Source organism: Cydia splendana, chromosome 14, assembly GCF_910591565.1.
Source record: "Cydia splendana chromosome 14, ilCydSple1.2, whole genome shotgun sequence".
In the NCBI taxonomy this organism is placed as follows: Eukaryota; Metazoa; Arthropoda; class Insecta; order Lepidoptera; family Tortricidae; genus Cydia; species Cydia splendana.
The window spans coordinates 17,378,685-17,393,475 of NC_085973.1; the positions used below are offsets into that span (position 1 = coordinate 17,378,685).

General features: G+C 37.7%; 2 long non-coding RNA genes across 2 annotated transcripts in view; one reads left to right on the forward strand and one right to left on the reverse strand.

The window, feature by feature from the left end:
* Window positions 1-14,791, reverse strand: part of LOC134796814 (uncharacterized) — an 84,987-nt gene that overhangs the window by 27,771 nt on the left and 42,425 nt on the right. The window lies entirely within an intron of this gene.
* On the forward strand, window positions 7-6,833 carry LOC134796922 (uncharacterized). The gene is made up of 3 exons (XR_010145029.1): window positions 7-136; window positions 3,059-3,246; window positions 6,491-6,833. It is a non-coding gene; the product is annotated as an uncharacterized LOC134796922 (long non-coding RNA).

Below are 14,791 nucleotides of genomic sequence, written 5' to 3' on the forward strand. Positions count from 1 at the left end.
TTGACAGTATTGACACTTGTTGGTTTACTTTACAAATACAATAAATGAATTTGAATTCTAATAAAAGAAACAGTAGACTCAGTAGAGGTACGAGGTACTGAAAAAATATTAATTAATGGAGAAGCCGAAGTTGGAGGTAAGTGCCGCAATTCAACAACTTAAGCTAAAAAAATCTTCGTGTCCGCATGGTATTCCCTCGTGCGTATGGACTGTACAGCATGGTGCTGGCGGAGCCGCTATGGCACATATTTACCCTCTGTCTCGAGCTAGAAGTATTCCCAGAAATTTGGAAAATTACTTGAGTGATGACCAGTACTGAAAGGTGGATCAGGAGATAAGGCAAGAGGGTTTCGACTTTCGACCGACACAAAGTTTGTACCCCACACTTAATTTTTTTAGACTGCATGAGAGACAGACAGCAGTAAGTATGTAGATTATGAAGGGCACAGATTGAAACCAGCAGTGACATGGCAGTTTGTTCAAAAGAATATCTTGGTTATATTTGACAACCAGTCTGGCCTAGTGGGTGCCTAGCCTAGTGACCCTGCCTGTGAAGCTGATGGTTCTGGGTTCAAATCAGAATATCTTGGTTATATTTGACAACCAGTCTGGCCTAGTGGTTGCCTAGCCTAGTGACCCTGCCTGTGAAGCTGATGGTTCTGGGTTCAAATCCTGGTTAGGGAATTTATTTGTTTAATGAGACAGATATTTGTATATTGAATAATTATATTGTTGTCTGGGTGCCCACAACACAAGCCTTCTTGAGCTTACCGTGGGACTTAGTCAATTTGTGTAAAAATGTTCCAATATATTTATTTATATTGAGATTGACTGAGAAAACAAGGTGTATGCTACAAGGTGCAGGTTTCTGCAAAACATATCGGTGAGTCCATTAAGACAGCTGTTTATCAGAAAAACTGAGACTGGGTCACTGATCAATGGATCAAACACCATCAAAAACTACTACTTAAGAGCAAAAAAATGGTGTTTATAGGTTCAGCAAAACTACAAAAGGATACATACCTATGTTGGAGGATCCTCTTAGTTAGTTAGTTATACTGGGCATTTTCCGCAAGTCGACAACCATTGGCCTATTTTGCGTGAAAACGAGGTAGCACTACTCTATAGTTCGATTTTTTTTTAGCATTAGAAAATATAAGGTAAACAATCTTGATGTGTCTTTTAATTGAAAAACACAGTCTAAAAATAAGTTACGGCAAATATGTAACAATTATGAATCTAATATGTTCATTTATATTCTTCTGCTTTCTTACCGTTCATCAACTGTTTCTGCATAAAATAGTTGTGATCACCCATATATCATCTAAAAAACACTTGACTTGTTACAATTCGCTCCTTAAAAAGCGCATATTTAATTTACCGGTACCTAAAGTATCATCTGCATTTGCTAAACGTTTCGGGGACTACATAAAGGCAGCAACTTACAACGCCATTCTCAAGCACTGTGATTTAAAAGATAGCACTGCAAATGAGGCCAAAAACACTACCTATAAGCTACTTCAATCACTGAGTCACACAGAGACAGAAGCTATTTTGCAAAGTGTCACTTCACTGTAATTTTTACCTTAGACTATGTTAATTGTTAATTTTTAGTTTTAAGTATTAAATGTAAGTTTTAATGTTATTATGTGATATTATATTAATAGTATGACCTGCACACGATAACGAAACTCTGTTATACAAGTGTAATTGGTTCCCCGCGATACAGGTGTAACCTAGTGCGGGGGCCCCTGGTAACTATGTTTGTAACAGTTTTTAGAAATAAATTATTCTTATTCTTATAAGTAATAGTTATTGATTTTAAAAAAGCGTTTTTCAACTATAAGACATGTCAAGATTGCTTACCTTCTTTTCTTCCAAGTTCTTTCTAATGCTAAAAAAAACGAACTATAGCCACCCCAGCTCCTCCATGACACCTAGCAGTGTCTTCAGGTTGCTAACTGCCTCCTTCAATGTGCACGGAGTCCCTAGGTATTGGTTCCTGTATACTTCTACCTTCTACCTACAGTGTAGGAGAATATGCTTTACTGTTTCTTCTTCTTCCATGCACACTCTGCACATGGGGCTGTCTGTTTTACCCATATTATGTAGGTGTTTGATTAGTGCAGTGGTCGGCAACAAGCGGCCCGCGAACCTCTCACTTGCGGCCCGCGAGCCTTTCACTAGCGGCCCGCGAACCTCTCGTATGTATTGACAAACGACAATGTCTGATAAAGTCATAAATATGAACAAAGTGCGGCCCGCATCAACTTCGGTAACTACTATTTGGTCCTTGGCTGCTAAAAGGTTGCCGACCGCTGGTTTAGTGTGTTATGTCCTGTGATTAATCCTACTATTTTGCGTAGTTGGTGTCTGGGTGTTTTTAGTAATATTTTGGTGTAAGCTTGTAGTTTTGTTCTTTGGTCTGCCTACAGGTGTTCATTTTAGTCCAGTACTTATTGTGAAGCTGTTTGTGATGTTGGTCTAGCTGGTTTCTGAACCTTTCCTGGCCAGTTCATCCGCTGCATCGTTTCCTCTTGATCCACTATGCCCCTTTATCCATTATACTGTTACTTTGTTGCCTTCTTTGCTTACTTCAGTGAGGCCTCGATGACATTCAAGTATGAGTTCCGATGTAAGTTTGTAGCTACCTAGTGCTTGCAGTACTGATTTACTGTCTGACAGTATTAGTATATTTTCTTGTTTTACTTCTCGTCTTTTTATCGCATTGCAAGCTTCTATTATTCCTACACATTCAGCTTGGAATACCGTATTGTGTTCCCAGTGTAACCCAGGGGTTTTGAGATGTATATGTTCAGGTCCTCCGAGAAGACACCACATCCGGTCCCTTCATTTGTTTTTGAGCCATCTGTGGATATTCTTAAGTTTGTTTGGTATAGTCCTTGTACAAAAAGAAACATAAAACATGAAAGAACACACATCATTAGTACAAAGGCGAACTTATCATGTAATTCATGTATGCGGTACCGCGATATAATACATTCGGTAAAGACACACTGAAAGAAAACGAACTTAAAGATGTTCTTCTGTTCTGCAGGAAAACAAGAAGATTCGAGGAGAATGGTGTGGCACTTAATGCCGCCGGGACAGTAACCTGCAGCTCCAACTCTAGGGAATTGGGCTGAATGAACGCAACACGTGATCGACAGCCCACCTGCTTCCTGCCGAGCGTCCCTACACTACCTCTACATGGATGCCTCGCTTATTCTGCTCTACAAAACTTCTGTAAGTAGAGAATGTACAAGTGCAAGAGTTGAAGGATTGAAAGAGCTTGTCGTCTTACCTGACAGTCTTCCACACATTTACCTTAATTAATTTAAATGATTTTAATAATTATAGTCCTTTTTAGGGTTCCGTACCTCAAAAGGAAAAAACGGAACCCTTATAGGATCACTCGTGCGTCTGTCTGTCTGTCTGTCTGTCTGTCTGTCTGTCTGTCTGTCTGTCTGTCTGTCTGTCCGTCTGTCCCAGCCGATTTTCTCCGGAACTACTGGACCAATCAAGTTGAAATTTGGTACACATATGTAATTTTGTGACCCAAATATGGACATGTAACGTAAACAAATTAATTTTAAACATGGGGCCACTTTTGGGAGGCAAATCGAAAAAATAAAAAAAATAAATTTTTTTTAAACTATATCATGTTACATATCAAATGAAAGAGCTTATTGTAAGGATCTCAAATATATTTTTTTTATAATTTTCTAATAAACAGTTTAGAAGTTATTCAAGAAAATAGGCAAAAAATGACCATTCCCCCCCCTTTATCTCCGAAACTACTAGGTCTAAAATTTTGAAAAAAATACATAAAATAGGTCTATACCTATAGATGACAGAAAAACCTATTAGAAATGTACAGTCAAGCGTGAGTCGGACTTAATTACAGTTTTAGATCCGACCCCTACGGATTTTTTAAAGATATTTCACTCACATATTTAATTACACAAACGGGCCTACCGCGATATAATTTCATTGTTTTTTTACCTTTAATTCCGACGTTTCAGCTGAGTTGCACCAGCTGTGGTCACGGAAAGACTGACGTCCCAACAAACCCACAAACGCCAACCAAACGCGCGTCCAAACGCGGTAGACCCGTTTGTGTAATTAAATATGTGTACAAAACGCGAGAGTTTAAAGTGTTAGATTTCACTCACGTTTCACATAAAAAATAAATTGTTAACAGTGCCGGATTAACCAATAAGCAAAACAAGCACGTGCTTAGGGCACCACGTTCAGGGGGGGCACCAAAATGCCAGGTTGAAAAAGGTGAACAAATTTTAAAATTAGGGACAGACACATCGTTTTTACCACACGTTTTTTTTTTAGCTGCCCAAAAGCTAGTTTGCAAAAATAATGGCGCGTAATTCTTTGGGAAACAATCGGTAGCAGTAGAAGAGGTGTGACTACATGCATAGATTCGATTTCAACCCACTCTTTTGCGGTTCGGCGTTAGGTCTTATGCGAGGCCTTCTGCCTTACGGCAAAGTTGATCTTCTGCCTTAAGTAATTACACTTGGGCGTGGATCCAAATCCAAGCTTTCCTCTGTCGCAGCTGGGCCTACTGCCTTGCTCACACTTCGCCAATTCAATTCACTTGGTCAATTCCAAGCTCTACTTTCTTGCATATTTTATGCATGAAAACAACCTCGCTGAGAGCCTTAAATATCGAACCCTATGCGAAGCTAAGCTTATAGAAAACTGTCCCATCCTTTCTCTGTATGAAATCCTGGATTCGGGCCTGGTTCGGACTAAAAGTAAAATTGCGTTTTTTATATCGAAAAATTTTCGCGCTCGCTTCGCTCGCCTTTTCAATAACTTTCTAAGGTATGACAAAGGTGACATTCGGGTGACGACTGCAGCAACATTACTCTGTTGCAACGTTACTGCTGCAGTACTGTCAACTTCCGTGATAAAATGATGTGACTGATTTCCATACTAAAAGTAAAAATGTATAACTGTCTGTCTATCTGTGTGCGTTTTTATATCGAAAAATTTTCGCGCTCGCTTCGCTCGGGTTTCAATCACTTTCTTAGATATGATAAAGGTGACATTCGGGTGGCGACTGCAGCAGTATTAGGTACTCTGTTGCAACATTACTGCTACGGCACTGTCAATTTTCGTGATAAAATGATGTGACTGATTTCCATTCTCAGCTGTAATGCGGCATTGAACTTCTCTCAATTTACCAAAAAAATCAATGTAATCTTGATGACCCTAGGGAGAGGGGGCACCATGGTCTAGAAATGCTTAAAGCATCAAAATATCTTAATCCGGCACTGATTGTTAAAAATTGTGTAATATACATATATACGGAACGCGAGCCCGACTCGCACTTGGCGGGTTTTTTTTTCAGTTTACCTCAATTACCTCTAGTATACTACTTTTGAGGTTAGAACAACCCACCAAAACATTTAATGTAAAGTGTTGCCAAGACTAGTTGCATAAAGCTTTTACACTAAAAAGTTATCAGATCCCGTAGTAGGTACCAAGACTTTTACTCTGTCATTCCTAACTTTATAAGCTCTAACAGTATAAAGCCAACATCTTGGTCAAACAGTACGGCTTGGCCGTTTCGTTGGTGTCATACTCATATGGACAATCCCGTAATGACACTTTCAGAATTTGAAAGACCTTTGTTGCTATACTTTGTACAACAAGTCCACTGAGGGAGTGTTTGTAAAAACGACATATCAGTTTATATAAACTACGATAATACAAGGTCATATAAGCAGGCATAATTTTAAAACATTTAACATTTAGGTTTTCATAAAAGTTACGTAATTATTTCTAGCGCCATCTATGTATGTAGGGCCTATATAAAATAAGCCAGGAAAGTTATGAAAGTGAATTAAAGTTCATGTTGCACTGATAAAATCATTTTTCTCAAAAATGGACGGCAAATTCGACTTTGCCGTCTAAAAAATAGGTCGCGAAGCGCTTAGTTTATGGTCAGTCAAAAATTAAAAAGTTAAAAACATTGCAGTCTCGATTTTGGGACTGCAATGTCGCATACAAATTCCATTATTTGTCGAGTTCCAAACTTTTAAAAAGTTGAAATGGCCATATCAATTGAAGGCACAGGCCCTTTGAACAGCCAAACAGATGATTAGTGCCGCGACTATTTAGTTGTCTCAAATAGGTTGGCGTATTTTCGGCAGAAAAATACACTTCTATTTTTTTATTAAAAAAATAAAAAGGCGGCAAGGGCTTTCTTCTGTGAAAATATATACGTAACAACGTTGCTTTTGTAAAATATTTCTATGATATTTATATTTCTTCCACCATTTTTGAGAAAAGCACTATATATGACTCGGCTGGAAGGCTACTTGCTGGCTTCGGATTCAATTAAACGGACTCCCAAGGTCGTCCGTTTAAAACGAATCCTCAGCCTGCAAGTAGCTACTTCCGAGCCTCGACAATAATGTACTATTAAACAAATATTCTAAATATAATTATTCTCAAATTTCAGGAGCTGATACAAGCAGCCAGAATGAGTCCCTGCTGAGTCGCCGGCGCCGGACGTGCGTCGCGCGCCTCGGGCGACTGACGTCTTCGTGTGAGTCGCCAATTGCAGGGGAAGATACGAATAGTTAGGTATAAAAGCTACTTTAGGCAACCTCGCCTCAGTACTGTTTGTATTGACTGAAATACAAGTAGCATATATAAGACGTTCGGACGTATCCGTGAAAATACGAAGGTAAAGGAAATTGCACTACATTTTTAGAACCTATTCACCTGTCAGTAAAATATTGAAAAGGAAAGTTCATGAGTTTTATAATTTTCTTTCCTCCAACAGCTTCACATGGAGCAAATGTAAATCTTTTATGTTAATAATATCAGTAATGTCAAGGTACAACGCTCTTTACAGCATATTGCCATTCCTTTTACTCGAGCGGCCTGTGGGTTAACTATACGAAGCGAGCCTACAATGCATTAAAAGTGCAGTATAACAATGCATTCAGAATGCTGTTGGGCTTACCTCGTAGATGTAGTGCATCTGGCATGTTTTGCGAAGCTAGAAGTTTTCTGGCAATCATGCGCAAGAAAATAGTATATCTGCTAGGTCGAGTTAGAAGCAGTCCCAAACATACATGTTCGAAAAGTAGAACTCCCTTAGATCGTGTTTCAATTTATCGCCTCTCGTTGGCAATTAAGGTGGTTCGCTTTCCATACAAAAAACAATTAAGTACCTAATAGTGTGTAATTACTTAATATAACGCAATTGTTTTTTGTATGGAAAGCGAACCACCTTAACTATTCGCACAACGTTTTGTAGTTGCAGTAAGTACTTACATAGGGCCGGTAATTTTTTTGAAATAGGTATGTTGTTACGTACAGTGCTAATTGCCGCACATAGAATAATTAAAGTTTGATCAATCGGAATATGTTCATAAGTCACTTATTACATTTCGATTTATAATTCTGTATTTTCCAGCTTTAGATGTGCATGACTGCATATGCACATCTAAAGCTGAAAAATGCTTTCATGAATACGTTTATAATTATGGCTAAATTATGTTAATAGGGACAAATGTATCATTCTCAACCAAAGGGGTACTTATTGTCTGTTGTCAATAAGGCGCTATTTCCATAAAGCTTCAATTTGAAATCAGCCTCGTCGACAACCGACAATGTTAACCTTTTGGTTGAAAACGTCACAAATTATGGCGATAGAGAATACAATGTTCTGTTGCCAGAGTGCAGCACTAGTAAAACCCGTAAACGAGTGAATTGCAAAAAAGTGTAGGTAACACAATGGAATATTCACAAAAATATGCAAGGATGTAACACAAAATGAAGAAAATGTATGTGTTTTTTTTTGTGTTACGTCACACAAAGGAAGCCAAAATCGACGCCGCAATATTTTTCACGACGTAGAATAAAAGTGGCGTCGAATTCAGGAATCCGCAAATACCATACCGATAGCCAATTAATTTATCTATAGAACAATGTTAAAACAGTAGTAGAAACGGTTAGCTTTGCAAACTTTTAGTAGATTGGTTTAGTTTTGGTAGATCTCTCGGTTTGGCATGCTTGATGCTCTTCACATCACCACAGACGGAGGTCGACAGTTCGAATCTGTCTTGTTCAACCAATTGATGGAGGCACATGCACGCATACGAACCACATAATTACACTACCATCCTGGAGCTAATTGGATTATTTGCATCTACTATTATAGTATATACCTATGCCTTATTTTTACGCCTAAGACCCTAAGCTTTTAACAAAAACCATTATTTCTTTTATACCTACGGGCGGTTTAGCTCCCGTACCTACCTCTATTATACCTAGCCACGTGCTAAAGCAACAATGTCCTTTAAATCCGTATCCTGTATCGTGATAGTATTAAGATTCAACTCGTCTACATTGAGGTGGTCGATCGTCCTAAATACATTACCAAAACATGTTAACTCGTATGAGCTGTTACATAGATTTGAACCTTAATACTATCATGATAATTTTTGATTAATATCTTTAAATAATTTGTTAAGCATATTTACACTTGCAAATATAATTTGCAGCATTCTAATATTATGCTATGGTAAACATATAACATGTTATATATTCGCGATTCATGTCAACAGCCCTATTGTCAGGCCCCCTCCAGCAGCTCGGCCCCCGCGCCCGCCCCCGCCCCCGCCCCCGCCCCGCAGTAATAGTTATTTTCTCAAAAATGGACGGCAAAGTCGACTTTGCCGTTTAAAAAATAGGTTGCGAAGCGCGTAGTTTATGGTCAGTCAAAAATTAAAAAGTTAAAAACATTGCAGTCTCGATTTTGGGACTGCAATGTTGCATACAAATTCCATTATTTGTCGAGTTCCAAACTTTTTAAAAGTTGAAATGGCCATATCAAATGAAGGCACAGGCCCATTAAACAGCCAAACAGATGATTAGTACCGCGACTATTTAGCTGTCTCAAATAGGTTGGCGTATTTTCGGCAGAAAAATACACTTCTATTTTTTTATTAAAAAAATAAAAAGCAAGCAAAGCTAATTTTTCAATTGTTTCTACTTTTTTCTGTGAAAATATATACGTAAGAAAGTTGCTTTTGTAAAATATTTCTATGATATTTATATTTCTTGCACCATTTTTGAGAAAAGCACTATATATGACTCGGCTGGAAGGCTACTTGCTGGCTTCGGATTCAATTAAACGGACTCCCAAGGTCGTCCGTTTAAAACGAATCCTCAGCCTGCAAGTAGCTACTTCCGAGCCTCGACAATAATGTACTATTTCTCAAAAATGGACGGCAAAGTCGACTTTGCCGTTTAAAAAATAGGTCGCGAAGCGCGTAGTTTATGGTCAGTCAAAAATTAAAAAGTTAAAAACATTGCAGTCTCGATTTTGGGACTGCAATGTTGCATACAAATTCCATTATTTGTCGAGTTCCAAACTTTTTAAAAGTTGAAATGGCCATATCAAATGAAGGCACAGGCCCATTAAACAGCCAAACAGATGATTAGTACCGCGACTATTTAGCTGTCTCAAATAGGTTGGCGTATTTTCGGCAGAAAAATACACTTCTATTTTTTTATTAAAAAAATAAAAAGGCGGCAAAGCTAATTTTTTCAATTGTTTCTACTTTTTTCCGTGAAAATATATACGTAAGAACGTTGCTTTTGTAAAATATTTCTATGATATTTATATTTCTTGCACCATTTTTGAGAAAAGCACTATATATGACTCGGCTGGAAGGCTACTTGCTGGCTTCGGATTCAATTAAACGGACTCCCAAGGTCGTCCGTTTAAAACAAATCCTCAGCCTGCAAGTAGCTGCTTCCGAGCCTCGACAATAATGTACTATTTCTCAAAAATGGACGGCAAAGTCGACTTTGACGTCTAAAAAATAGGTCGCGAAGCGCGTAGTTTATGGTCAGTCAAAAATTAAAAAGTTAAAAACATTGCAGTCTCGATTTTGGGACTGCAATGTTGCATACAAATTCCATTATTTGTCGAGTTCCAAACTTTTTAAAAGTTGAAATGGCCATATCAAATGAAGGCACAGGCCCATTAAACAGCCAAACAGATGATTAGTACCGCGACTATTTAGCTGTCTCAAATAGGTTGGCGTATTTTCGGCACTTCTATTTTTTTATTAAAAAAATAAAAAGGCGGCAAAGCTAATTTTTTCAATTGTTTCTACTTTTTTCTGTGAAAATATATACGTAAGAACGTTGCTTCTGTAAAATATTTCTAAAATATGTATATTTCTCGCACCATTTTTGAGAAAAGCACTATATATGACTCGGCTGGAAGGCTACTTGCTGGCTTCGGATTCAATTAAACGGACTCCCAAGGTCGTCCGTTTAATACGAATCCTCAGCCTGCAAGTAGCTACTTCCGAGCCTCGACAATAATGTACTATTGTTTTACAAGGAGGCAAAGTTGTTGTTCAATCGCTCGTGCTAATATTGATACCCGAGCAAGCGAAAGATTCCAAAATTGAACCAATAACGTAGCGAGTGGTTAAAAAAATGGAATCTTGAGCGTTGCGAGGGTTTCAAAGCGCGAGGGTTAAACAAAATTTGCCCCCGAGTGAAACACAAAATTTTTCACCACACCAACCCGAAGCAAATATTAAATGTAAAATATCAAACAAAATCAAATCCAAATTAATGTTACCTATTAAATATTTATCATCCAAAATCATCATAAAAGTCAATTCTACCAGCAAACATAAGAAAACAACTCAAAATTTGCATTTGATTACTTTGCCTCACATGTGAATAAAATGCAACTTTGCTATCAGTTTTTGAAGTGCAAAGTAAGCCTTTCCGAGTAGGTGTGGTGAAAAATATAATGTTCTAGTGCTGAAACGTATCACTATCACTGTTTAGTTAGATTAGAACAACATGAACCTCATAGAACCCTCTTTCAAGTGCTATTGAAAGAGGCGGCTATACAGGGCCTGGGGCCTAGGGCGGCGAATAGTTATTTACGATACAAGTGCGGAAAAGAGGAAAATCGAACGAGTGGCGATAAATTAAAACACGACCGAAGGGAGTGTTTTAAATCCACACGATTTGCAAATTACCTATTCGCACGTGTATCGTACAACGTTTTACAGCACATGGCCCTTTAAACTTTTGACATACGCACGAAAAGTGCTATTTTACGCACTAGTGCGGGAAAATAGGACCATATGTATGATATGTACTTTAAATGATATTTTTATTATTAATTTGTATAAATATATGAATGTCATTAGTCATTGCCTACATTAAATGTACTTAATCTATGCTTCCATAAATATATTTAGTATTTACTATCATTATTACACTATATTTCGACGTAGCCCTAAAAGTACCGACTTCGACTGTGATGTACCAATACAGAAGGCCGAATGTATTAAATTTTTAGGGGTAGAACTCGATCCTTATCTGAGATGGAACAACCAGATAGACTCCATATGCAAAAGGCTGGCTAGTGCATGTTACTCCTTAAAATCACTTTCGAAAGTAGCTGATGTAACTATACTTAAAACTGTATACTTTTCCTACTTCGAGAGTATTATCAGATATTGTATAGAAGTATGGGGTAACGGAACGAACATAAACTCTATACTACTCTTGCAAAAAAAGGCACTACGAATTATTGTGGGATCTAAACACATACCAGTCACTCATCGCAATATGTTTATAGACCACAAAATATTTACAATTACGGCATTGTATTTATATCGAATATGCGTTTATATGTATGTCAATCAAAATAATTATAGAAAGGCTGAAGAAACCCATCATTTTAATCTCAGAAACAAATCAAAAATTGTTCAAATTAAATCTAACTTTATCCATTTTAATAACAGCCTTAACAATATCGGAATTAAAATTTTTAATAAATTAAGTACCGACATAAAACAATGTAGTGACCAGTGACCTAAGAACATTTGACATAAAGGTAAGAGATTATTTCATAAATAGACCATTCTACACAATTGACGAATATTTTGCCAACGCACTTGATTAAAATTATTTTAGGAACTGTATTTGTAACTTCGTAGACTTTTTTATTTATTTTTACATCATAACTTGACATTTATACAACATCCGACATTATTTTATACATTTATATTTTTAGCTAGATTTAAGATATTATGACTGTAATAGTTGTAATTATTATATAGTTTGGACTGTAATTTGTAAGTTTTATGTGTGTATGTGTAACTTTAAATTTATTTTATATCGATTTTAATTTTAATGTATTTTCAATGTTTTTCTAATTTTGTGCCAATTAAATTATAAACATAATTGAAATTGTAATGGATAATAATTAATGTAAATATTGTAAATAATTGTATATACCTACTTTGTACCTATAAAACTGTATTTGCATGTACATGTACTTAACGCAAATAAATAAAATACAAATACAAATACAAATTATCAATATATTACAAGACGTTGCACATATGTCGTTGTTTCACTTATATGCACACCAATATAGCCTAATATAACTGGAAAGCCTGGCAGGCTAATCTTTTAACACGTTGGCTGCCATGAACATTGAACATCACCGTTGGGATCACGTACCTAATCTTCTCTGTGTGCCCATGAGCATCACCAGTGGAATCGAAAGCTCGTTACCTCTTTATTGACCTCAGTAATATAGTGATGCTGGGATCACTAAATTTGTAAGGGGCGGGGGAGATACACTTTAGGTGAAGGATGGTGGGCAGCCAATGTGTTTAATACTTCGTTTATTTTTGGTAGGCTTAATTTTGCTGCCCTTTTTAGTAGTTTCGGTCGGACACTACACAAAACCCATTGCGGTCCGGTCCAGGCGCCATAGTGACGATGACGAGCTATTCATAAAAACTGAAATCTCTAAACTACTAGAAGACGGTATCATCGAACACAGTGTATCTCCCTGGCGGGCACAAGTTCTAATTGCCGGTGGAGGTCTACATAAGAAGAGGATGGTAATCGATTATTCTCAAACGATTATCAAATAGGGTACAGTTAGACCGTAAAAAGTCTGCAGCGATTGTGATAGCCCACCCAGTGCAAGTGTCATTTTAAACGTCAAACTTCTATGCATGAAATTATGACTTATACATAACACTTACACTGCGTGGGCTATCAAATCTTCTGCAGACTTTTATTGGTGCGACTATAATTGCGTCAGTTTATCGTCCGGTGTCAGTTTCCGTCCACTTGACGGATTAGTAAATAATAAATTTCATTTATTTATAATTTGCTACTTGCGAAATATATTTTTATGTAGATAGATAAATTGTTTAGGTATTAAGGATCAAAAAATATAATATTCACTATTAAGGATGCAATAAGTCCAAATTTGTGCTGCAATGAAGGTTTATATTCAAATATCGTCAAATGGACGGAAACTGACACCGGACGAAAACTAGCACAATGACCCTATACTGAATTGGATGCATTCCCATTGCCAAAAATAGAAACAATTGTCGCAAAAGCAGCACAATACAATTATTTCAGTCAAATTGCTTATCACCATTCAAGTATACAGGGTGTCCAGTAATTAATGGACAACCTTCTAACCATCGGCCCTGTCGATTACATTACAAAAAATTACATTGTACTCGTAACATTTTCAAGAAGTCTGGTCGCTTGTGGTGAAAAAAAAAATGTATGGAGAACAGAGTGCCCAACTTTCTTAAAAATAGTTTATCTAATACTGATTCTAAAATGGTATCACACATGCTATTTACATTTCTACAAACAAAGATATGGCCTAGATGGTGATTAAAGTGAAGTATGGTGCTAACTAATAAAAAAGACATAAAAATGCGATTATCTCGAAAACCATGAAACTTTTACTAGACCTATAAGTGCATTTTCTGGACCAGCCTAAGGTGCCCTGTCGATGGTTGGAAGGTTGTCCATTAATTACTGGACACCCTGTATAAGTACCTATTCTACAAAAAGAACGAATATACACCGCGTTTGAAGCAAACGGTAAATTATATGGTACCATGTACCATGGTATATCAGTTCGGGGTCACCAACGGTGTAGCGGCTTTCCAGCGTACTCTGAACAACATCTAAAGCCTCCTCCACACTCGTGCGCGAATCGCGGCGCAAAGCCGCGAACGTGAGTGTGGAGTCCTGGAGTCCTGAACGCAGACCTGCGAAATCGACTCCACACTCGCGTTCGCGGCTTCGCCCGCGATTCACGCGCATAGTCTGGAGGGGGCTTATAGAGAACTTTTAGCCCCCATGGCAGAAAAGCTGCGAATAGAGAAGAGTTCCGGACTGTGGTAGCCGACATCCATAGAGGATATGGCACCTAAAGAAGAAGAAGTAGTAAAAGTTAAAGATCCCCGCAATTTGCGAATTTCAGTTTTCGCGGTGGGCCCCCTGGAAATCAAACGCCAGCCTTAAGTGGTATCCAGACGGGACTGATAAAATCGGTCGATTTGATCAGAAATGAAATTGGCGTCTATCTCCAATTCAATCACCAATTTTATATTTATGGTGATATTAATTAAAGCCCCTGTATAGTTCGTATAGTTCGTAGTTTTGTAACAGAGCCCGAGCTAATCCTATTGTCTATTGTTAAGTAAAACCGCTCGTGCCACGTGCCACAACCACCTGCATAAAAACCTGCGTACTTCGGTTACTGAGTGCTGGCGAGTCGAACACTACAGAGCCAGTCTAAAATGTGTCATCGAGATGCGTAACAAAGGCGCGTTATCGGAGAGCGCACCTACACTGGTTTTTTGAGCGTTGGACTAGCCCGCGCTCAGGTGTCAAATAGAATAAGTATGACCCTTTTTTGCAGGTA